The sequence below is a fragment of the Arvicanthis niloticus genome, chromosome 15, assembly GCF_011762505.2.
Source record: "Arvicanthis niloticus isolate mArvNil1 chromosome 15, mArvNil1.pat.X, whole genome shotgun sequence".
NCBI classification, from domain to species: domain Eukaryota; kingdom Metazoa; phylum Chordata; class Mammalia; order Rodentia; family Muridae; genus Arvicanthis; species Arvicanthis niloticus.
The window spans coordinates 7872989-7898317 of NC_047672.1; the positions used below are offsets into that span (position 1 = coordinate 7872989).

At 41.8% G+C, this 25329-nt stretch overlaps 1 protein-coding gene and 1 non-coding gene across 6 annotated transcripts in view; one reads left to right on the top strand and one right to left on the bottom strand.

Annotated features, from left to right (window-relative positions):
* Nucleotides 1-25329, top strand: part of Pde1c (phosphodiesterase 1C) — a 500617-nt gene that overhangs the window by 19403 nt on the left and 455885 nt on the right. The gene's annotated exons all lie outside the window — the stretch shown is intronic.
* LOC117721095 (small nucleolar RNA SNORA17) lies at nt 19625-19752 on the bottom strand. The gene has a single exon (XR_004608370.1). It is a non-coding gene; the product is annotated as a small nucleolar RNA SNORA17 (small nucleolar RNA).

Below are 25329 nucleotides of genomic sequence, written 5' to 3' on the forward strand. Positions count from 1 at the left end.
GTTCATGAACACCATGCCTATGAGGTTTATTCAAACAATACATGTTAAAAACTTTCTGTTCTTAAAGCTTTCATCACGAAAAGTTAAAAGTGGGGCAAAATTGAAAGAATTTCCTAGCAAGCACTCCACTGCTTGTCACCTGGCTACTACCATTATTGTTTTGCTATGTGCTTCTTCCATTGTGATTATATTTATCTGTCCGTTCCTCCGCACTCACTTTATTTTGGCATCTTTAAAATCAAATTCAGACAACATAAATGTCCTTCAAAGAGCCCACATTATTGTGCTTATAAAAAGATAAAGGGGGGATATGTTCTATGGAGGTGTAGTCAGGTATGGGGGAAGGGGGTGCCTGGGTGAGCCCATGCTAAGGCATCCCTTCCCCCTGAGAGACCAGCTGCACAACAGTGTAGTATAGAATGGAGTTTATTAAGGACACAGGGAGGGGAGTTAAGAGGGTAGTAGAGGCAAATTTGATGTATGGTCTATTTTGAAATAAACCAGAGAAATACTTGCATGGGAGGTGAGAGAGAGAGAGAGAGAGAGAGAGAGAGAGAGAGAGAGAGAGAGAGAGATTGAGATTCTCTTATAGGCACTGTTTTTCACAAGGAGGATAAGGTAACTACACCCAAGAAAACACAAGAAATAGATAATTCCACACCAGCAACACCAAAAGAAGACACACACACACACACACACACACACACACACACAATCTGTACACATGTTTATAGGCACATACTATACTTTAGTTCACTTCATTTGTTTTAGTTTGCTTTAGTTTTAAAAATGGGTGTGATTTTGAGTTTTGTGGTTATATTATTCCTCTGGAAGAGAGGTCCAAATAAAGGGTTTTCTGATTACTGGCTCAATGATATGCTGATTTGGGAAAAAGGTTTAATCTTTGTGTTTTTAGAAAAGGTGATTGAGGTATTATCAGATTTGAAAGTGGTAGGCCTCCAGACACTAGATTCCAGAGAATCATAACAACAACAACAACAACAACAACAACAACAACAACAACAACAACAACAGCAACATACAACTCTAACTCTCAGGTTAATAATTTTACATTTCTAGTGAATCTTGCCCGACATGTTGGTTCACCACCTGTAGTGGGAGATTAGAAAAGAGGCACTTGGCTGGCTCCTGCCATGTGGCTGGCATCTCAGAGCCCTGCTGGTGATGAGCTTAGTGCAGGAACATGGCAGGAGCCAGCTGAGCTCCTCTTTTCTAATACCTCGTGCTACACATGTTGAGGTCTGAACTGGACGTCAGATATCATCCTTGGTTGCTTTCCATTTTCATACTTAGATATCCTGCTGAACCCAGAGCTTGTCAATGCAGTCTAGTCCAGCTAGCCAGCTTGCCCTAGGACCTTCTGTCTCTGCCTCCCAGATGTGAGATTGCAGGTGGGTCCTGGGGATCTGAACTCTAATCCTTATGCTTGGGTGTAAGCAAGCCATCTCCCCAGTTGTATGAAACTCACCAAGCCACCCCCATTTTAGATGTTTCTCTCCAGTTTTTATTCTTCTCATGTCTAGTTACATACACAACTGCCTTCTTCTCATCTCTGGAACCAGGTTAAATGGTAATAGCGAGAGTAAGGCTTATTATTTGTGACTTTATTGAAATGCTGTATTTATGAATGTACATGCATACACATGGGAAAGAATATGTACTTTATGTTAAGGAATATAGTATCATGTAAAGAATATATGTGTGAAATTGCCTGTTTAGTATATGTTTATATACTTCATAATAGATGCTTTAAAAAGTTTTTAATGACTCCCATTTTGTTTGATTTTTTTTTTTACATCAAGACTAGGATTGCAGTTTATAAAATGTTCTTTTTGCCTCTAAGGGATCAATATGACTTTTCCCCTTTGATAATAAATATGAATGAATGATTAGAACTCCTAACATTTCAACATCTCTGACTCCAGAATGAGCTTTAGTTACATGATGTATTGTTGTTTTAATGCACTGTTGTCATCTGCTAGTTAATGTTTTATTTAGAAGTTTTGTATTGACTTTCTTAAGTGAGATTTGCTTATAGAGTTTACCGTACATGAAATACTTATTAGATGTTATTATTAATGTAATACCACCAAAATAAATTAGACATTCTTTTTTTTTTCTTTCCATAGTCTAGAAAAGTATAAAAAAACATTGAACTATCTCATCTTTGAATATTTATGTAAATATTCTAGGAAACCCTGGGGCTTGGTTTTTTTTTTTTTTTTTTTTTTTTTTTTGAGGTAGTTGTGTTGCTGTTTTTGTTTTGCTTTTGTTTTTACGTTTTTTCCTTCTCTGAGAATTTGGAATACTTTTTTTTTTCTTAAGGAATATTAGGGAAATTCTGTTTTCCTAGAAAATTGTCTATTCCATTCTGATTGTAAAATTTGTCTTGCAGAGTTCAGTAATTTCTGAGGCCTCTTTTAATTTTGTTTAATGTTTAACCAGGTTGAGATCAAGCTGCCTTCCCTAGCGTGAGCCTGAGAACCAACTAAATTATTTCCCCTTGTCACCCCATGGTTCTGGGGTTAGACTGTGACTCCTTTTGCATGCCTGCATCCTCATTGTATAATGCTCTAGCTATGTGATATCTGAGGGTGCCATCGGATCCTGCTGGCAAGTATAGTAGTGGCTCACAAAAATTTTAGAGATACAGGGGGAAGTGACATGGAGTTCTGAGCAGCCATAAATGGTCTTTTTTGGGGGGTGGGTGGGTGGATAGAGAGGGATAGGATCTTATCACATAGCCTATTCTGGTCTGGGGCTTCTGGTTCTCCTGCTTCACCATCTTTCATGCTGGGATCACAAGCATGTGTCAGCATGCCAGTTTAATAGCCTAAAACACCATGTTAAACCTTGTTCTTTACTTGATCTAGTCTTTGCCCACAGCTTGAGACTCTACTCTTTTTCTTGTCTAGTATCCTCTTCCCTACTCTTCAAACTGCCCGTGAGGAGTTTCCTATGGTATTTTGTTAGACTGCTTTTCTTCCAGTTGACAATCTATGAATTCGTCCCACAACTAAATATAAGACATACATAATGGTGTTCTGGAATGTTGAAATTCACAGTCAACACATCTGACAACACTCAGCCTTTGTCCAGCTGTTTTTAAATTCTAATTTGTGTGGACGTGAAAGAACAAAGAGGTAAGGAAGGAACTCTGTTGCCTTCATCTGGACCATTCTCAGCTTAACATAAAGCATGGTTGACTCTCATTAGATCAGTGTCTGTCTTCCTAGAGGAGAAGACCACAGTACTCTAAACTCACTATGTATGGAGGAAGCTGCACTCTGCCATCCTGACCCTTCTCACTGTCTTTCCATCCCCATGACCCCTCTCCCACCCCACAGACTGCATCTCCTTGCTTCTCTAGCTCAACCAAGAAAAGCCAAACAGCTCTAAGAAGCATCCCACACACGTATAAGTTATACAGTAACTGGAAAGCCTTCTGGAAAACATCACCTTTTATTAACTTTCCAATAAATAACATCAGCATTTTATGTCATTGGATTTTTTTTACTTCTACTTTTATATGATAGTTTTTTTTTTTAAAATCATTATAAACATCAATATGTTTTGCTGAGCAAAAGGGAGTGTGTAGCCAGCTTTGAACAGTATTACCCCTATAATATATTATCTATAAAGATTGTCAGTGACATCTAGGCTAATTACCCCCCACTCCCATTTTCTACATTTTGTTCTGTACCTGGGCATTCTTATATTGAGAGATTTTACTCCCTCCCCCCACTTCTTTCCACAAACCTGAACCCTTTATCAGGGATCCTGTTTTCTTGATGTTTTGGGGTGCTTGACACTAAGTCTGACTTAATGTAGAAACTTAAGCATGGTGGAAGAATTTTAGAAGGATCCTGATGATGTAGGAAACCAAAGTACAGAAAACCCAAGAGGCTAGTAGTCCTGATTACACTTCTACTTTGTTGTTGGGTATTTTTTGCCTTTTAAGGCAACACACTAATATACCTGGGCATCTATTTCTTCCCTATAACATGATGATATTAATACCTATCCTTCTTACCTCTGAGTTCATGCAAAATGGTGATGGGCACAAAAGCACATTTGAAAGTACTCCAAACTAGTTGGGGTGAGGATTTATGTTCTAGTGCACAAAGGACAAGGGAGGGTTTAATGGACACCCAGCTGTACGAATAGACCTCTAACCTCCTTCAGATCTTTAAAAAAGAGTTATTTATGTTTATTTTATGTGTATGAGTGTCACCTGCATGTATTTATATGTTGTCTGTGTGTGACTAGTTCTCTCAGAGGTAGAAATAGATGTCAAATCTGCTGGTACTGGGAACTGAACCTTGGTCCTCTACAAAGGCAGCAAGTGCTCCTATCTTGCTGAGCTATCTCTTCAGCTTCTTTCAGATTTCTACAGTGGACTAGACATCATAGGGAAAAACATCTTACAGGTTCTTAGAATCTTAATCCTTTTTCTAAATGCAGAGTTGAGTTTTTATGAAATTTGTTGGGGCCCAAGCTCGAGCCCCTGTTCGGGTGCCAAAATAATGTTGGGGTCCACACTAGCCCCAAGTTGGGGCAGCCAAAATAAATGTTGCAGCCCAAGCAAAATGTTGAGGCCCGGGCCAACCCACGTTTGGGCGGCCACTGTATCCCGGCCCAAGCTGCTGCTCCGGTCTGTGGGTAGGGGTTCAGCAAGAGCGAGGGTGAGGGCAGACTCAAAGAATGGAGACCAGACAGGGTGTGATTCAATCCCGTTTATTCTTCAGTCTCTCTTCCTCTAAGTGTCTCCTGTCTGATTCTCCCTCTATAGTCTCCCTAATGTCTGGTTCTGTCTTCTATAGTCTGATTCTAAGCCACGCCTCTAAGTTACACCTTTAATCATCCCCTTAGGTCTTGTCTCTAACTCTGATCTCTATACTTCTAAGTCATACTCTTAAATCACACACCTTTAATCTCATATACCTTTAATCTCACGTGCCTTTAATCTCAAGGTATCTAAACCAAGATTATCGGAGTGTGCTCAGCTGTTGTAGGCTATTGTAATACAAGTCTCATGTCAGGGTATATGGCTCAAGATGGCTGCAAAGCTGATAGCTGCTTTCTGCTAAAAGTCGGCCCCCAACAGAAATTAAGATTCTCTTGGGGACCAAAGATTGTGTGTGTGTCTCTCTGTGTTGTGCATGTATGTGTGTTTGTATATGTGTGTATGTGTCTGTGTGTCTATCTGTATATTTGTGTGCATCTATAAATGCATCTTCGTGTGTGCCTGTGTCTGTGTGTGTACACTGCTTATCTGCATGACCTTGTTTTAACTGTTCTGAAGAACAATAGATAATGCTTTAGTCGTGAGTTTACTGGGGAGATGAGATTGAATCTTTGTGGTGGTTTAAATATGCTTGGTGCATAGAGAGTGGTACTGTTAGGAGGCCTTGTTGGAGGAAGTGTGTCACTGTGGGGATGGGCTTTGGAGATCTCCCTCTATGCTCGGGTTGCACCTATTTCAGAAGAGATCTTCTTCCTAGTTGCCTGAGGATGCCAGTGTATTCTGATTGTTTTCAAATCAGGATGCAGAACTCTTAGCTCCTTCTCCAGCACCATGTTTGACCTGTACTGCCATGTTTCCTGCTATGATAATAGTGAACTGAACCTCTGAACCTGTAAGCTTGCTCTAATTAAATGTTGTCCTTCATAAGAGTTGCCTTGGTCATGGTGTCTTTTCACAGCAGTGGAAATCCTTACTAAGACAAGCTCCTACATGAAAGTGAGACCCACCCTAAAAGAAAGTAGTGTCTGTCATTTGGAAGGCACAGACAGGTGAGAAGTGCTAAATTTTTTGCTTACCAGTTTTAGAACTAAAAGCAGTGATTACTTACTTTTTTTCTGTGTTTAGGTGGTAGAAATAAAATTTCTTTTGAGACTATGTTTGCAGGTCTATTTTGCTTGCTTACTGTGTCTTGGGCTCCAAGCAGAGGAAATGAGAATGTCTCCGGAGAGATGAAGCCTCAACCCAGCTTACATCATTCTCAGATAGAGCCTTAATGAAATGAAGCTCCATATAAAACTACAAAGCTCTGCAAAGACAAATCATCCTTGGTGATTTAAAGTGAGAAAAGCAATAGATACAGAAATGTATATAATACACTCCTATTTTAAAGCTGAAACTTGTGACCCTTCAGGTACATGTGCTCATCCCTCAGTGTCTTCAGGTGCTTGGATCTGGAGTTTCTTTTAGATAATTTTCTAGTTTTATTTATGTTACTATGAAAAAATACTGTGACAAAAAAGAAACAAGAGAAAAGGTTTATTTTAGTTCACAGTTACAGGTTAAAGACCATCATAGCAGGGAAATCATAGAAGCAAGAGGTTGAAAGAGCTGGTTATGTTATATCCATGTTGAAAGAAGAGAGAAATGAATGCATGCATGTTCACTCACTTGTGTTCAGCTGGATTTTGCTGCTCACACAGTCCAGAACTAGCCTAGGGAATGGTGCCACCTTTAGTGAGCTGATTCTTTCTAATCAGTTAAGACAATCCCCAAATACACATGCCTATAGGCCAACTCCGTGTGGCTCGACCATCACCTCAACCCTCTTCCCAGGTGGTTCTAGCTTGTGTCAAGTCAACTATTAAAGCTAACTATCACAGACACCAAAATTACATATGCTCAACTCCTTATACAAAAAGCATAATGCATCTTTTTATATACTATAAGTCACTTCTGAACAACATATTATAACCAATAAAATATAAATGTTCTGTGGTTGGTGGCTATACTATATTGTTTAGAGAATGTCAGGAAAATATTCTGTGCATGTTTATGACAGGTACTTTTTTTTTGAATATTCCAACCTATCATTTGTCGAATCTACCAGTGTGGAACTCATGGGCATGGAGGACCAACTGGACTTCTTTTCTCTGTCTTTGAATCTCACACATCATTAGACAGCATTATATACAGGATTATTGCAAGAAGAAGTGTCAAAGAACATAGGTGAAGAGGTCTATGTAGTGCAAATCTGCTTTTCCTGTTAACCAAGTTACACCACCTCACATAGTGTTTTAACGGGAGGATGCTTTCACTTCCTTATCTTTCTTGTCTTAGTCAAGGTTCCAGTGCTGTGAAGAGACACTACAACAAAGGTAACTCTTATAAAAATAAGCATTTAATTGGGGCTTGCTTAAACCTTCAGAGGTTAGTTCTTTATCATCATAGTGGGGACCATGGCAGTTTGCAGGCAGACATGGTAGAGAACTAGCTTGAGAATTCTACATCTGGATCCACAGGCAGCAGACACGGAGAGAGAACACTGGAGCTATTTTGTGTTTTTGAAACCTCAAAGCTCACCCTGAGTGACACATTTCCTCTAACAAGCCCACATCTACCCTACAAGGCCACACCTGCTCCAAAAAGTCCATACCTCCTAATGATTCTCCCTAAGCATTCAGATATATGAGCCTATGGGGGCCATTCTTACTCAAACCACCACATTACTCAAGAATCAAGCTACTTCAAGGAGTCCTCTTGGACCCCATAGGCATATGAAACACAGAGGCACAAAGAACCAGAAGAGTCTTCCATTTTACAAAATAAATAACAGCTGTAGAAAATTAATCACTAGCATGCCATAATTAATAGTGTTTCTTTATTTGTGGCTTACTGTGTGGCAGGCATTTTCTAAATGCCTTTTCATCCTTTAGCCCTGTGACAACCCTTTGAAGAAGGGGCTCTTATCAAAATCTCCACAAGAAAGGACAGGCACAGAAAGCATGAGCTCAGGCCCAGCTGCTCTTCTAGGGAATCCAAGACACAGACTCAGGACTCTATTTCTTACCACAGGCAAGAGGCACATGGAGGAGTTGACGACTAGTGAAGTCTTGTTCTGGGGGTAGTAGCCCAGACAACCTTTAAATCATTGTTCATGTTACTATTTATTTACTTACTTACTTACTTACTTATTTATTTAATATTTTCTGGAGGAAATAAAAAAGGTAATCCTCTGTTTTTTGCCACCCCATTTCTCTTCTTCAGTCCCTGACACTGAGTTGTACTAAGTAAGTATACTTGCTGCTTATATGTTAAATGAAAGAATGTATGATTAGTAAGATTTAGGTAGCTCCATGCTCTAGTGTCAGGGTGTAAGATTTTCTCAGTAAATTGAATCTCCTTGAGTCCTAGAGTAGATTCTAGTTAATTGGAGAAGGACAAATTGAAGCAATGATTTTTTTTTTTTTTAAATTTAGAGGAGAGTGTGTTTGGTATAACCTTTATACTTCTCTCTGTTCTTTAGCTCCTGTTTAGTGTGTTTAGTGATTACAGTGACAGTGATTTTAGGGTTATGGATATTTTACATTATAATTGGTTTCTTTTTTCTCATGGTCTTAAATCTTGGAACATACCTTAGCTAACTCTCACTGCTCAGGAGTCAGTATTGATTATTTCTTTTGAGAAAAGTGGTGGATAGAATTTGCAATAGACTTATTTCACCGTTATTTGAAAAGGCCTGGGGATTTTAGAAACGTAGTGAAATAGAAGTCTACAGAGGAGAGGGTGGGAATAAACAGTACTTTAAGGTCACAGAGCCAGACAGGAAGCATGGTTTGTAATATATCTTCCAAACTTCAGCTTGTAAAACTAAGTCTATGTATTAGTTTAGTAGTCCGTAATAATAGTAAGTGAATTCTGTCTTACATGGAGAAAATAAAATATTGCCAGAAACTGGAGTGATCACCATGGGGTATACTTGAGGACTTTACAGCCAGGAGTCATGAGGCTGGGATGTTCCCAAGCTTGTGCCTCCAAGGGGCATTCACAGTAGTCATAGAGTCTCTCCTGAGCTTGAGTATGGGCTGGGCTAGACAAAGTGTTCCTCCTTGGGAGTTCCTTAAAGCTTTATTTTAACTTCTTTGTGTGTGTTGTTGTTGTTGTTTGTATTCATGAGCATATGTTAATAGTAGGTAATTTCAATACCTCACTTTCTCCAACAGGCAGGTCATTCAGGAAAAAAAATAAGAAGAGAAACATTAGAATTAATTGATATCATACACCAAATCTAGTTAACAGGTTATCTACTGACTCTTCCACCCAAACACCAAAGAATAGCCATTCTTCTCAGCAGCTCATGGAAGTATCTCTAAAACAGACTACATCCTGGAACACAAAACAAACCTTAACAAATTTAGAAACATTGAAATAACTGAGTGTATCTTATCTGATTACAATGTAGTAAAATTTAAAATTCATAGTAAACAAATCTTCTAGTAAGTACACAAAATAATAGAGATTAAACAAGTAGTCAAAGAAGAAATCAAGAAAAAAAATCTTAGAATAAAGCAAACTGAAAGTACAATGCAACAAAATCTCTGAAACACATCAAATGCAGCCCCACCGGGAAGTATCCAGCTTTAAGTGACTACATTAAAAAATCAGAAAGAGCACAAATAAACTACTTAATGATGTGCAGTTTGTTTTGTATGCATTAATAATAAGTACCAAGTCACCAATAATATGTCAGTGTTGCATTAAGGAAAGAAATCAAAGCACTTTCCCTTGATGTCATTCAACCAAAAGTAGGCTCCATTATGAATCTTCCATATACATCTTGTCAATACCTTGTACTCTCCTCTAGTACCCTTTGTATTCCTTTCCTTCCTCTCTCCCCAGTCTGTGATAGTCTAGAAGGCTTTTAAACACCACACCACCACCCCCGTGAGATTTTTTGGCTTGGAGGTCTTTGATTTAATGAGGTCTTGAATACAGCCTCTTATCCATTCTAGTTTTAGGTTTTTCTTTTCTTTTCTTTTCCTTTTCTTTTCCTTCCTTCCTTCCTCCCCCTTCTCCTCCTCTTCCTCCTCTTCTTCTCCTCCTCCTCCTCTTCTTCTTCTCCTTCTCCTCCTCCTCTTCTTCTTCCTCCTCCTCCTCCTTCTCCTTCTTCTTCCTCCTCCTCCTCCTTCTTCTCCTTCTTCTCCTTCTTCTCCTTCTTCTCCTTCTTCTCCTTCTTCTCCTTCTTCTCCTTCTTCTCCTTCTTCTCCTTCTCCTTCTCCTTCTCCTTCTCCTCTTCTTCCTCCTCCTCCTCTCTTTCTCTTTCTTTTCTTTTTTGTGTTTTATTTTCAGAATAATGAACAAAAATTGATGTTTCTTTTGTTTGTTTTTATTGATTATTTTCTTTATTTAAATTTCAAATGTTATTCCCTTTCCAGATTCCCCCTCAATCCCTTATCCCCTCCCACTCCCCCTGCTTCTAAGAGGATGTCCCTCCCCCTCCCCCCACTCTCGCCTACCTGGCTTCAAATTCCCTTACACTGGGGCATCGAGCCTCCACAGGATCAAGGGTCTCTTCTCCCATTGATGCCCGACAAGGCCAGCCTCTGCTACACATGTGGCTGGAGCCATGGGTCCCACCATGTGTACTCTTTGGTTGGAGGTTTAGACCCTGGGAGCTCGGGGGGGGGGGGTATGGTTGGTTGATATTGTTGTTCTTCCTATGGGGTTGCAAAGCCCTTCAGCTCTCTCTTTTATTTTCTTTTTTCTTTTTGTATATGCACACTTGGCCCGTTAAAGTCATTTCCAGGCCACCAGGGATTACCAGAAAGCTCTTGAGAAATGCCAGAGCTTATCTCTCTGGATTGGTCATTTCTCCTCAGTCTTTATCTCTAAGTATTTGTTTTTCTTTTCATGTCAATTCTAATAAGTCTAAGAGATTTAAAGAGTGCCTCATTGACACTTTGGGTGTTCTGTACCAGAACTCGTTTTCAACTACTGAGTCTGTCAAACTTCGGCACACCTAATTACAGCACAATCTGACCCGGACTCTTTGATGTTGTCTCCTATTACTTTAATAGAGTAGTCACATGGAGCTTACAGTCAGTTGTAAAATGTAGACACACACACACACACACACACACACACACACACACACACACACAGATGATGCAGGTAAACTTCAGAACAAAATTTCTTGGAAATTTAAGTGGGAGGGCCAGAGAAGTCTAAGTACTTGTGTTGGGATTTGAAAGGGAAAAGTAGAGGGAGGTGAGCTAACAAAAGCATTAAGGTGTGAAACAAGACCCCGACTCCATGCTCAAGGCACTTGAGTATCCCGGTGTACAGCACAAATCCTGGCCTTGTCTTGGAGTTCTCCGGAGCCCAGGTCAACATCTTGGTCTATCAGCCAACAGTAGTCCTGAAAGACCTCTTGCCTCTTGGCCCAGACATAGCTAGTCTCTATAAGGCCAGCTCTGGCCTGTACTCCCTCCAATTCATGTGCCTTACTGGGGCTTACCCATTTTCTGGGCTTTGAGTTCTGCCAAGTCCTTACTGGGTCTACTGAGCGTGGTACATAGCCTAGTTCTCCCATCTTCTCTTCATTCTCTACCAGACATTTTGCCAGGCATTCCTCATAGTCTTCTCTTGTTTTCTGCTCTCAAATACTCTGTGAAGGAAACTGGGATTTTCCTTCAGTGTATAGGTACAAAGATCCAGGTGAGCTCTCTTTCCATCATCCTCATGAAAGACACTTTGCTTCCTAGTAGGTTCCAGTGATGCTAGCAGCGAGAAACCCGAGAGTGGTCAGGCTCTAGAGGGGCTAATATAGAGTTCTCTGCTCACTGCCCATCACATTGAAACACCAGGGGATTCTAAAATCAAGGAAATTGTAGTTCTAGTCTTTTGGCAAACAAAGAAAGACAAACAAAAGTCTTGAGATGGCTCCCAGCTATGTGCCTCCTGTCTAAGAGGCTTTTCTGAGCTTTGGATCTATGTATCTATTCTTTTGTTTAGTATTTATATTTAGTAATTTCAGGAGAATCTCAGGAGTGCAGTTTTCATCTTTTCTCTCCATATCGGTTGGTCTTTCTCTGCCCATATCCTGGCAAAGGTCGCCATGATTTATTTTGACATTCAAGCTAGGAACCAGAACAGTAGTCTGCCCTTCTTCTTTTGCCCAAAGTTCTAGTATATCCATCCTTACTTCTGCTCCACTGGTCACTCCCTTAGTCTACTTTCTCACCATCAGTCATTCAGCTGATCCTTCTTTCTCCTTGGTCATTCTCTCTTACCTATTTTCTGGAACAAGTCAGACTGAGAATTTCAAAATCCCAGTGCTCAGAATGTCATCTGTGGGCCAGCTCGATTAGTACCTTGTGAGAATTCATTAAAAATGCAGGATCCAGGCTCCACTCCAGTTCTACAGGAAAGAGAGTCTGCTATGACACAATTCCCAACTGATGCCTTAGTACATTAAATTTTGAGACACATAGCTCTAAGAATAAATACCTACTTATAATTCTCTGCTTTAAAGGGCCATTAGGATTCCTATGGTACTCAGTCAGTAAAATCCTTCATCTTATCAAAGAGCTTGCTGTGAGATTGTGTCCCCTAAAAATGTCAGTGGCTACACCCATAAAGTCTCACCAACGTGACTGCCTAAACATGATCTAAACCTGGAAAACAACAATAGATGTGCTCAAGTGGACAGAGGACAACCCAGGAGGCTTCAACTCTACACAAAAACTAGAGGCAATTAAGGAATGCTGAGATTGGAAGAAATAGTCTTCTCCAGGGAAGAGCACACCAATTGGTTATCCAACACCAAGTGGTCAGCCATGAAAATACATACATACAGTCACATTACACAGAGCAAACAGGTTTGCATATATATATTTAGCAGTGTGTGTGTATGTGTGTGTGTGTGTGTGTGTGTGTGTGTAATAATAGTTAGTGGAAAAAGGAGGCCATAAATTTTAAAGAGAGAAAGAAGGGGTATATGAGAGGATTTGAAGAGGGGGAAGGGAAGGGGAAAATGATGTAATCAAATTATAACCTTAAAAATGGAAGGAAAAAAATCCATCATCCTTAAATGACTTCACAGAGCTCTTTAAGACCTGTACAGCTCATCTTACACTCTCTGTGTCTGGCCCTGAGCAATGCTCACACTGTTCTTGGTTCTGACAGACGAAGCTTTGTGTCTTCCCTTTAGGCCTTTGCATAGATTTTTTTTTTTTTACCTAGAATATTCATTCTTTGAGACATTTTTTAAAAAGGAAACCGGTGTCTTTAATGCCTGCTTTATATTTTTCTCCCACGTGTTTCCATAGGTTTTTATATGTCATTTATCTTGTTAGTGACAAAATTAATTTTTATTAGTAATTCTTACTTTCTCAAAATATATTTTTTACAGAACCTGTCTGATTGTGATGAGGTTCAAGTTGCTTGGAAGATTCTGAATGCCAAGACACTGGTTTAAGATTGATCTTCCAGAACAGACTAAAGTCTAATTAATGTGGACCAAAATCATGCTTTTTTTTTTTTAATTCATGATTCCTTAGAACCTAAAATTATATTGATACCAAATAATGTGTAGTGAAGTGGATGGAATAACATTGGTGAGTCAAAGAGCCTTCTTGGCTTTTGAGAAGTCCAACGTAAGTGTACAAGTATCTAAGCTTCTCAGATTAGACGGGGGAAACTTTGACTTCCTTTTGATATGAGGTTATCCAAACATGTCTCGTGTTAACCTTTTGGAGACTGGAGAGTGGAGGCTATGAGAATTATTTTAAAGGTGTGTAAACTGAACTCCAGAGACAATAATAATATGTCAAAGGTTACACTGATTATTAGAGGTGAAGCTGGGACTTCAACCCAGTTGTGACTGACTTCAAAGCTAGGGCTGTATTTTAATCAGTGATTAAGAAGAGGAAAGGTTTGCCTTTTATGTCATAATTGAATGAATCAGTGTTATCATCCACCAATTCCATCCATCCATCCATCCATCCATCCATCCATCCAACCATCCATCTATCTATCCATTTATCATTCAACCACTAACCTATCCATCCACACATCCATGTAAGCATCTATTCTCAGAGCAGGATAGAGGCATTGTAAGCAGAACCAGAACTTTGGTCAGGACCAAGATGATGATGGTGAGGGCAGAAAAGCCAGGCAAGATGGTATTTCAGACATTGCTTCAAACTAGAGGATGAACTCCTCAAGGGAGATGTAATGCTGTGGTCAAGAGGGCAGGTACTGGGGCTGGCTACTGGTTCAAATCCTGCTTTTGCCATCTACCAAAACTGTGAGCAAGAGCAAAATGTTCAACAGCTGTGTGTTGACTTTCATGAAATGAGGTTGATAATCCCATAACAAGTGAGAGGAAATGCCATGTTGTTGGGGAGATGTTCTAACAGAGCTGTGAGATGTCATAGCCTGGCCACTGAGTGAATAGACAGATGAAGTGGGGCAAAGAGAACAAGGGGCAGTCTTCTATGTTACTGCAGTAGAACAGGGCAAAGGGTATAGCAGCTCAGAGTTGAGAAGAGCTTGTGGGGATAAGAAGTCTTCATCTACCTGTGTTTTGATGATGGGATAGACATGAAGTAAGAATGAAAGGGGAAATCGTGAGAGCAGGTGAGCTGGTCCTGCCCCTCACCCACGGCTGCACTCTGGAGAGCAGCCTGTACACATCACCTGGGCCCCAGAGTAGAGCTGGCTCTTGTGAAGAGCGCACAGGTGAGCCAGTCCCAGTTGAAAGAGGGAAGGAGAGCTGGTCCTGCCATTCATCTGCCATGAGGTGGTGTGAGTATGAGAATTATGCCTTCCCCCTTGCTACCTATGGGAGTCAGGAGAGCTGGCCCCAAGGGAACAAGAGTGGGAGATAGCCCTGCTCCCTCACTCCCTATAGCACGTGGGAAGTGAGTCCTTTGCTTCATCTGAGCAACACAGTGGCGCTGGCCCTCATGGTGAAGGAATGGATGAGCCAGCCCCAACGGTTCCAGAGCAGGAGAGTTGTCCCAGCCAGTCACAAGCTACAGGACTTGGGAGTGTGGGCCCTGGCAGTACAGTGAAGCAGGCTCTGGGGGCATGAATGTGGTGAGCTGGCCCCAAAAGTCTGAGAGCAGGAAAGCTGCCCCTGCCTCCTGCAGATGGCAGCATTGGGTGGCCTTGCCAGAGCAGTGCTGGAGACCTTGCCCTTCTGGTTCAGTTAAGGAAGACCTGGTGTGTTGACCAGCTCAGCTGCCACCCAGGCCCAGATCCAGGGCTCTGAATTAGCCCTCAAAAATCTATATTATCTGCAAATGGTTGGGACACATGAAAGGGCCAGACTTGCTGGTTAAAAGCTGCAGGATCTCCACGACACAGGGCAACAACAGGATAACCAGGTGTGGGGATAGTCCTGGTGAGGATCCAATATTGATGGTATCACAGAAGCCAGAGAGAGCTTGATCCAGGCCAATGACTCATTGCAATGAACATTTGCAAGTGAAGATGTGAGAGGACAGAGGGGTTTACTGTGGGACTCATCAGTACAGCTTATTTTATAGAACAGATATATTTTTATGCTTCGAGGTCTTTCAGTTTTTGTTTTGTTGTTGTTTTGGGATTTTTTGTTGTTTGTATGTATGTGTTATTTTTATTTTGGGGGGCAGATTGCAAGAGCAAAAAGCAGATATGAGTTGATGGGGAGACGAGCAGGACTGGGGTACTTGATGTGAAACTCAAGAAGGATCAATAAAAAAAAATGAAAATGGAGTCAAAACTGGTCCCAGCACATTTGGTGTGAGCAACGTGAAATGTGGGGTTGTCACTTTGATATGGAGGAGATTGGAGTAGAGGGTCCTGTGGGCTTGTTTTAGCCTCTGCTGCAGATGTGTCACACTTGAGACACCTAAGGGATTTCTAATTGCATTTGCCAGGAAGCTGTTCAGCAGAGACTCAGTGTAACAAAGCATCATCAGAATGAGGATGCTGTGACATGGCAGTAGTGCACCTAAGCAAGGTTACCTGGGAGGAATCACCTGGGGCGGAACTCACAGAGATGTGACAAATGTCATGATCCTTACAGGAGGCTGGGAAGGGGTGACCCGGAGCTGGAGGTATGTACTTCTCAAGAAGACAGCGATCTCGTGGCTACAGATAGGGCCACTGACCTGGAGAAAAGTAGCATCCTCGGTCCTGGGATGAAAAGCAGAATAGGCCAGATTGAGGAAGGATGGAGAGAGAGAAGGAAAAGCAGAAGTCATTTTTGTAAGAGGATGTACAGTCAAATGAGAGTAGATTTTTTTTTTGTTGGAAGAAAGAAATAAAAGCATTATGTGCTAATGGGAATAATCCACTAGAGAGGGAACACTCATATGGATGAGGTGAGAGGCAACAGCAGACCACTGGAAAACACAGCAGAGATGGTTTTACAGGGCCCAGAGAGGGCAGGCTCAGCACAGGGGTCCTTGACACTCCTGTGTCTTCCTTGGGAAAAGGACAGAGGTGGCACAGAGCCTTCTGCAAGGTTTGATGAAAGGCTCACCCCAGGAAGGAAAGCTGAGTCCTCCCAGCTTTGTATTTCTGGACTTGGAATTAAAATGAGTTTGATGAACCTAAAACACAGAAGCCAGACAGGGTAGTCACTCATAGCAGCTGGAGGAAATTCTTGGCCTCCAAATTATGCAGCTGTCCATCAAGGGCTCAATTAAGGCCACAGTAGTGCCTCAGCTGTGTTTGTTATTTCAGCAGCTCAGAGAGAAACCACAGGAAAATGAATGAGGGGAGACTCTCAGCTGCTAGGAGCCGGAACTGAGGGGCTCAGAGGATGGCCTCTCCACTAACCACTATTCTTAGGCTGCTGGCACCCCTTTAATCCTAGGGTATGAGGCATTTCTGTTTGTTTTGTTTTTGTTTTTTTTTTTCTTCTAATTTTCTTTTTTTCTTATGTTTTGATTCTTGACAGTCTTCTGGCTGTCAACTCTGTCTATTGGCAGGCTAGCAGAGGGTGGTAGCTGAGATTCTACTTGACCCCTAAGGAACTTTCCCTGGTTCTCTGGATCAGCCTCCAACTGGTCCAGAGACTTGTACTCTTGGCCAGGCCTTTGCTAGGCAGTAGGGCTCAGATGAACTTCTGGGCATGTTTGGGGCAGTTTGGGCATCCTTTTGGGCATCAAGGTACAGTGTGTGGGGAGAACAGTGTGTGGGGTTAGCCATCTTCTTTACTCATGGAACTTCATGAGCTTCACTTGAGCTGGTCTGGGAAGTAGAACATCACAGGAGCCATTGCTAAGGCACTTTAAGTAGTTTAGGTTTTATACCAAGGACCACAGGGAACCAAAGAAAGTTTAAGATGTTAGTTACTGGCCTAAGAAACCAAAGATTCTCAAGTGATCTCTGTGCCTGCCTGAGCCAGAGGCGGGCAGAGAGTCATGGGTGGGACTGCCCCAAACATGCCCATAGGTTCATCTGAGCCCTACTGCCTAGCAAAGGCCTGGCCAAGAGTACAAGTCTCTGGACCAGTTGGAGGCTGATCCAGAGAACCAGGGAAAGTTCCTTAGGGGTCAAATAGAATCTCAGCTACCACCCTCTGCTAGCCTGCCAATAGACAGAGTTGACAGCCAGAAGACTGTCAAGAATCAAAACATAAGAAAAAACTCTCAGCAGGAAGCACTCCCAGCTCTGTAGTTGAACATAAAGTCCCTTAAACACAGATTCTCTCTGTTCTCATGCAGGCTCTGTGCTCCCTCAAGTGTGTGGGCCAGCACAGTGCTGTGCTCCTCTCCTCCTTCAGACAGGGCAATGGGCTTTTTTTTCTTACTGTGTTGTGAGCCGGAAATCACAGTTCTAGTCTATGGGCTACTGAGAGGAAGCAGAAACTTGTATGTAGCATGCTGTTTCTGATTTTTCTTCTGCTGCTGCTTTGGTTGGTGACAGGTTGTAGAATTCAGTGGTGGAAAGTGTGAATTATACAACTAGACTTGCCCAGATCTGAATTCTGGCTTTAACATTTATCAAGTATTTAACCTGAAGAGCCTCAATTTCCCAGTTCCTAAAATGGAGCCGATATAGCATCCTGCCATGGCTACCAACTACTTCGAATAGGGTTTGGCCATGTTAAGACTTATGATGTCATAGCTATCGGAGATTGGTGACTAGACATGTGGGGATGGCAAAGCAGAAAAAGCAATGCTTCTTATGGAAAAGACAAAGTCGCTATGCTATGGGTTTACTTAAAGTTCGTTCCCAATTGTGATGCAAAATAGGCAATGATGGGGCCTGTGCTGCTTTAATATAGCTACTGTGAATAGTGAGGGGAGGGGAGGGGAGGGGAGGGCAGGGCAGGGCAGGGCAGGGCAGGGCAGGGGAGGGGAGGATGGTGACTATTGGATCCCCTTGAAGCATCTGTTACTCAGCCATTGACTGTTCTGGGGTCACAGCCCAATCTTTTGCATTTTAGTCTCTGCAGATCAACCAAGGGCCACAACTGTCCTTTCTGGGGTTATGATGCTCTGTGACTGAGGGCCACAAACTAACCCACTCAGTTACCCTATGGAACAGGCCAGGATAGTTTGAGAAAGAAAGAATGATATGAAATAGTAACAAAATCCTGCTTTATACATGAAATTAATGTGATTCTCCCAAGTATATAAATCCGCAAGGAATCATATAATTTCAAAGCCGTCACACAGATGGAGCTACAAATGGTATTTATGTCTATGCCATAAGGAAACATGGGGCCGGTTATAGGCAAAACTTCTCGGTATTGTTTGTCGGGACTGACTTTGAATTATTCAAGGTTTAAATGGTCAGATCTCTAAGAATGCAGTTTTGCACGTAGAATAATAGATTTATGTCATTACGGTCCTAAAGTAATGGATAGGTGAGAGGCTCAGGGAAGGTAATATCACTGGCCCGGGTACAAGCTTTTAGCAAGTGAGCAAAAGCCAAAGCCAAATTGTAGCACCAGGGCTTTCCGAGAGCATCCTATAGCAGGATTTTTCAACCTGGGGACCATGGGCATTTGAGATACTGTCGAAGCTATTGTGAGTACTGTGGAATAGGTCGAAACATGTCTTTTTCTGCGCCCATTAAATTCTGGGGCAACCCTCCCTGCTTCCTGAGAGGACTAAAAGATGCGAACATCTGGGAAACTCATCTCCTGAGACCTTAGTGCCTCTTGTTTAGTGTCGGGGGGGGGGGGGGTACTGTGCACGGGGACTCACCATTTTGCCTGCTTTTGTGAGTGAGGGGTGGGAGATCAACTCATGACCTGTAGGGAACTTGAGCTCCTGTGATGTTAGGGACTCAGAACAATTTTAATTTTGAGCAAGACTTTAAGCTTCCCTTTATCATTGTTTTGTTAGATAAGAAAGTATCCCCAAACTTAATAGCTCAAAGTAGCTACCACTCTGTGAATCAGTGGATGTGAGATTGGGCAGGCAGAACAGGTAGAGGTTATTGGTTTTTTTTTTTTTTTTTTTTTTTTTTTTTTTTTTTTTTTTTTTGATGTTCAGGGCCTCTGCTGTGGCATGAGATATGGGTGACTTCTGTTTTGGGACTGGAACCCTCTACTGCACACACACTTCCATGCCAACTGCCTGGCTGTGAGGACTGAGAGTTAGGCCCCCTTTCCCTGTGACTTGAGCTTCTCCTGGGTACACAGCCTTCATCTAGCCAAAGTTCTAAGATAGCACAAGGAAGTGTTCAAACAGACAGCTCATTGCATTTGATGTAGTCTTGGAAGCCACATTCTGACACTCTCTTGCTTGGCTGCATTACATATCCACCCAGCACCGTACTGGTGATAGTCTCAGGCTAGCTCACTGTCTCGACTGGTGGTCATCTCAGGCTCACTTTTCTCAGGGGAGTTTAGGCTTCTAATCATTCAAATGTCCACAGGTCAGAACACCAAGCGTTTACCTAGCTTGTCTCCTCTGCCACCTACTGATGCACACGTGACACAGCAGCCACATCTGCAATGCCTTAGGGGCAGGTCCTTCATTTTCTTTTTCTTTTTCCTTTTTCTTTTAATTTAAATCACTTTTTATTATTCTTTCTTTTTTATTTGATATTTTCTTTATTTGTATTTCAAATGTTATCTGCTTTCTGCCCCCCTCCAATCCCCTATCCCATCCTCCCTCCTCCTGCTTCTATGAGGGTGTTCCCCCACTCACCTACTCACTCCCACATCCCTGCCCTGGCAGGACCAAGGCCCTCTCCTCCCATTGATGTCTGACAAGGTCATCTTCTGCTACATATGCAGCTGGAGCCATGGGTCCCTCCATGTGTACTCTTTGGTTGGTGGTTTAGTCCCTGGGAGCTCTGGAGGGTCTGATTGGTTGCTTTGCTGTTCTTCCAGTGGGTTGCAAATTCCTTCTGCTCCTTCAGTCCTTTCTCTAACTCCTCCATTGGGGAGCCAGTGCTCAGTCCAATGGTTGGCTGCAAGCATCTGTGTCTATATTTGTCAGGCTCTCTCAGAGCCTCTTAGGAGATAGCTATAACAGGCATGCACTTCTTGGCATCCACAATAATGTCTGGGTTTGGTGTCTGTATATGAGATGGATACCCAGGTGGGGCAGTCTCTGGATGGCCTTTCCTTCAGTCTCTGCTACACACTTTGTCTCCATATTTGCTCCTGTGAGTATTTTGTTCCCCCTTCTAAGAAGGACTGAAGTATCCACACTTTGGTCTTCTTCTTGAGCTTCATGTGGTTTGTGAATTGGTCCTTCATTTTCTTAATGATACTACTTGAAGTATAAAAATTATTAATTTAATGAAAGATAATTATTTTTGTTTGTTGGTAATGTGTTTGCACACATGTTCCTCTAAATGTTTAGTAGTTGCACCTTAGTTCTGAGTTAATTTTTTATGTGATGTGAGGACGGTTACAATTCTGTTTATTTGGGTGTAGAGTTCCAATTGTCACAGGACAGTTTGTTGAAAAGATAGTTCTTCCCCATCTTAACATTCTTATCAACTCTGTCTGGGCTGCAGATGTTTTACTTTAGTTATTCTTAATTGAAATACCACGGGAATGCCCCTGATAGAATCTTTGCTTCCCTCTGAAATTTCCCAGGCTAGGCCTCCATGATCTGCATTGCTCTTAAGATTCTTATCTTCCAAGATCACACAGAAAAACCCATTGAGTGTTGATAATCAACGGCCTTTCAGTCCAAAGCTCCACATTTCTTCTACATTCTTCCCCAGACATGGTCCAGTCTCTCACAGTAATACCCTATGACCTGAGACCAACAACTGAAAAACCATGCCCAAAAGCAACGTGTGTGTGTGTGTGTGTGTGTTTGTGTGTGTGTATGTGTGTGTGTTTGTGTGTGTGTATGTTTGTGTGTATGTGTTTGTGTGTGTGTATGTTTGTGTGTATGTGTTTGTGTGTGTGTGTTTGTGTATATATGTTTGTGTGTGTATGTTTGTGTGTATGTGTTTGTGTGTATATGTGTTTGTGTGTGTGTGTTTGTGTGTTTATATGTATGTGTGTATGTGTTTGTGTGTGTGTTTGTGTGTATGTGTTTGTGTGTGTGTTTGTGTGTATGTGTTTGTGTGTGTGTATGTTTGTGTGTGTGTTTGTGTGTTTATGTGTATGTGTATATGTGTTTGTGTGTATGTTTGTGTGTATGTGTGTGTTTGTGTGTATGTGTGTGTGTTTGTGTGTGTTTGTGTGTATGTGTTTGTGTGTGTATGTTTGTTTGTGTGTGTGTTTGTGTGTTTATGTGTATGTGTATATGTGTTTGTGTGTATGTTTGTGTGTATGTGTGTGTGTGTTTGTGTGTGTGTTTGTTTGTGTATGAGTGTAAGGGTTTATTTCAACTTACAACTCTCAGGTCACATTCTTCACCCTCGAGGGAAATCAGATAGGAACTCAAACAGGAGACACGGAGGAGCATTGCCTATTGGCTTGCTCACCTTCCTTCCTGTTGTACCCAGGACCAACAGCTCAAGAGTGGCATCACTCACAATGGGCTAGCCTGTATCATATCAACCACTGATTTAGAAAATGCTCTGTAGGCTTGCCTATAGCCTGATCTTGTAGAGGCGTTTTCTCAAACATGACTAGCACACGACTTAAAGTATATGTAATTGGATGACTTTATACTTTGGGTTGTTCAAGGATGTTCTCAGATTATGCATGTAGTCCTCATATTGCTAGTAAGGATATTCATTTTCACCCTTGAAGTATTCCTGGCTTAGATAACAAATTCCTCCATGGACAGAGATGGTTGGATGCCAATTGGCATGTAGATTTCCATGCTATAGATAGTCATCACATTTCTTGTCATGACTGGGATTATTGAGCATTAGCTCACATAAACCCAATGTCCTTCAGTTCCTGAACAGAAAGAAGGGTCAACCCAAGGGCCACTATGCCTTTGGCAGTTCTTTTCCTGAAGGAAATGTGCAGCGACTTCCCAGCTGCAGTTGGATTCAGACATCTCTTGCCTCTGAGAGTTAGCACATTTGTTCATGGGCCCCGTGGGCTGTGTAGAGATGGATGTTATGCACCCAAACATCCAGTCCTTGGCAGATTTGGGAAAAGGCTGAAGAGGAGGCTACAGCTTGGTGCTTAGATTGGAGCTTTTCCCTCACGCAAGCACCTGCAGTGGAATCTGTGAGCGTGTGTCTCCTTTCCAGGCTGAACAAAACATGTTTTTAACTGTGTAGCCTAGAATACCAGATGGATATGGATGTAAAAGTTTAAAGGTTTGGGAGAAAATAGGGATAATTTCATTTCCATGACTGAAATTGTCAAGTAAGTGATCAGAGCCATTGAGAAATTCAGGGCTAAGATACAAAGGAGGGCACAGGGTCCAGTGGACATTTCTAACAGGGAGGATGCAGAATCATCGTCCCCTATCATACATACTCCTCACTGAGCGCAGTGTTTCCCAACTCAATACTCATTGCCATCCAGTTTTGGCTCGCCTGGTTGACAAAGACCCTGCATTTTGATGGACCATGGTTTGAATTCACTGAGGAACAGCTAGTTTCCAGGCTTCCCAGCATTTGAAAGCAACATTAAGTTTCAGACCTGCTGAGACATTTCAGGATATACGCTGCTGTATTTGGCTAAACTACTCTGGTGAGAGCAAGATGAACCTATTGGTTCATTTTGGGGATGTTTATTAGGGTGTGGACTTGTGTTAGACTGACATTGGGAATAGACAGACACAGTCCAAGAAGGGTAGGAGGAATACGGCAGCTGAAATAAACAAAATGAAAGTCAGACGGAGATATGCTCCGTGCACTTTCTTCTGGTGAGAGAATAGCATTCAGCTTTGAGAACCACAGTCAGAGGAATGCTAATGACTTTACTGTCTACCCCTCATGGGTAACTCAGTGCAGGTCAGAAAGCCTTAAAATGGCAAAAATTTAAACATAAAACATAAAACACAAATTTTGGAAAGCATTAATACCACGTATCGAACTAGATGCTTCAACATTATGTAGTTAGGGACATCTATCCCATCCATTTAATTACTAGGACCAAGTATTTGAGGCAGAGTTACTTTATAAAGAAAAAGGTTTGTTTTGGCTTGTTTTTCTGAAGGTGCAAGGTTGAGGGGTTAAATCTGCGATGCTCTTCTTGCTGGCAGACCTCCCAGGTAAGAGTGTGTTATAGGCTCTTCCAAAGCAAACTGCAGGGAGTGTGTGAGACTTTTATTCTCCCTTTTCTTACAAAGCCACTGGAATTTAATCACAAGGACACCAACCTGATGACTTTATTCCTAACCTTTTCCCAGAGGTTCCAACTCTAAATACTGTCATCCTTCCTTTTAACACTTCAAAGGGGGACTAATTTCACTGCTGGAAACGTTAGCGATACACTTTCCAGCACCTGTACTACAACAATGCACGCCCTTCCACAACGTTGGATAAAAACATTAAGACCATTGTCTACCTTTACAGCACCAGGTGCTGGCTCCGGTGAACTACGCATTGTGGCAGGTAGGACATATGACCACCAGATGGCGGTGTTGATACAGAAAAGCCGGCATCAGCTCTCAAAAGGACTAGGCACTTGAGGTTTGAAGGAAGGCCAGATACCAGAGCTTCCCCTTAAACTGGGGACCCAGTCTAGTCCACCGACTCTATGTGAAAATCTCTTTTCTAAGCCTTCCCTGACAATCTAACCCTCATGTAGACGCTCTTCGCTATTTTGTGGGTTCTTGCCTCCCTTTATCTCCCTGGTTTCACCCCCTAATACTAAGTAGGATAGAAACAAGGATGGGGGTTGGGGGAGAGGAATTAGGAAAAATAAATCCCTGAAGCTAATTTATTTACTTTTGTTTCTTCTTTGACCACAATTATTAAAATACAGCAACTAATCTTCCTAAACCACCAACAACCACCCTTTGCCTCGCAGGGGTCCTAGCTTTTAAATACTTTCTGAAAAGTTTCCAGAATTGCAAATGTCATACAATTGCAGAAACTGTCTGCAGCTGGTAAAACCACGTCAGCTGCTGCAAACAGTCTGAAGCAGCCCTACATTCCCATACCTGGAATTAAAATGAAAAAACAGTCTTATAATATTACTGTGTTTAAAAATACACCAAAATCCCAAAATTGTCACTTATAACCCTGCCTCAAATCTATGAGATTGAGTTTTCTCTTAAAACATTTCCATTCTGAAGTCAGATTCCAAAACACCACAAAGCATAATTTAAGCAAATGGATTAAGTTTAGGTTTCAACACGTTTCATTCGTCATTTTCTCTTGAATTGTTTACTGTTGAGCAACAGCGGGTCACCTAAGTTTCTTATACACAAATTACATGGCCACCGTGAAGACAGACTTCCCAGATTGTGACAGATGTGCTAAGTGCAGATCTTGAGGAAGGGAAGTGTCATCCCTCCAGCACACGCCCTCTGGGCAGAGCTCTATATCCTGTGAGTGTCTGCCCAATAAACCACAGTAAAAGTCATTTTAAAGCAATTCTTTTGTATAATATAAGGTTACCATTTCTTCAAGATAGAAGCAAAGTTGCAGGCTGAGATGAACATGCTTGTTAATCTTCATGTAAAGAATTAGCTCCTGGTTGTTGGCTGTGTATCTGGAGGACATGGAGCATCTTTAACTTCTGTCAGAACTGATGGATATTTTTGCTGCTGTTGTTAGCGCAAGCACACAGCTCTCATTTCAAAGGCAATAAGAGAGAGTTATTCTGGAGCCAAATGTGAGTGACCATGGCTTGAAAATGTGAAGCCAGATCACCCCATGTTCTATGTTCCCCCATAGAAGCAGTTTTCTGAAGTTGTATAGTAGCAGGATAAAGTCATAAATAAAGCATTTACAAATTACATTGATGAGAAGAAACACCAGGGAAGTGGGTTCCAGGCAGGCAGATTGGCCTCAGATGCTTTCTGATGGGATTCTTAGTCCTTTGATGAGAAGATGACAGGATTTTTTTTACTAAGTTAATACATTCCAAAGGTTTTAATCTATCAGAAGTTAGGTCAGTCAAAGAAGTGGGCAAGCAATAACTTTTTAGGAGGCTAAAGATAGCACGAGAGAAACTGTCGTCAGACTCCAGACCTGCTACATTCCAAACTCTCCGC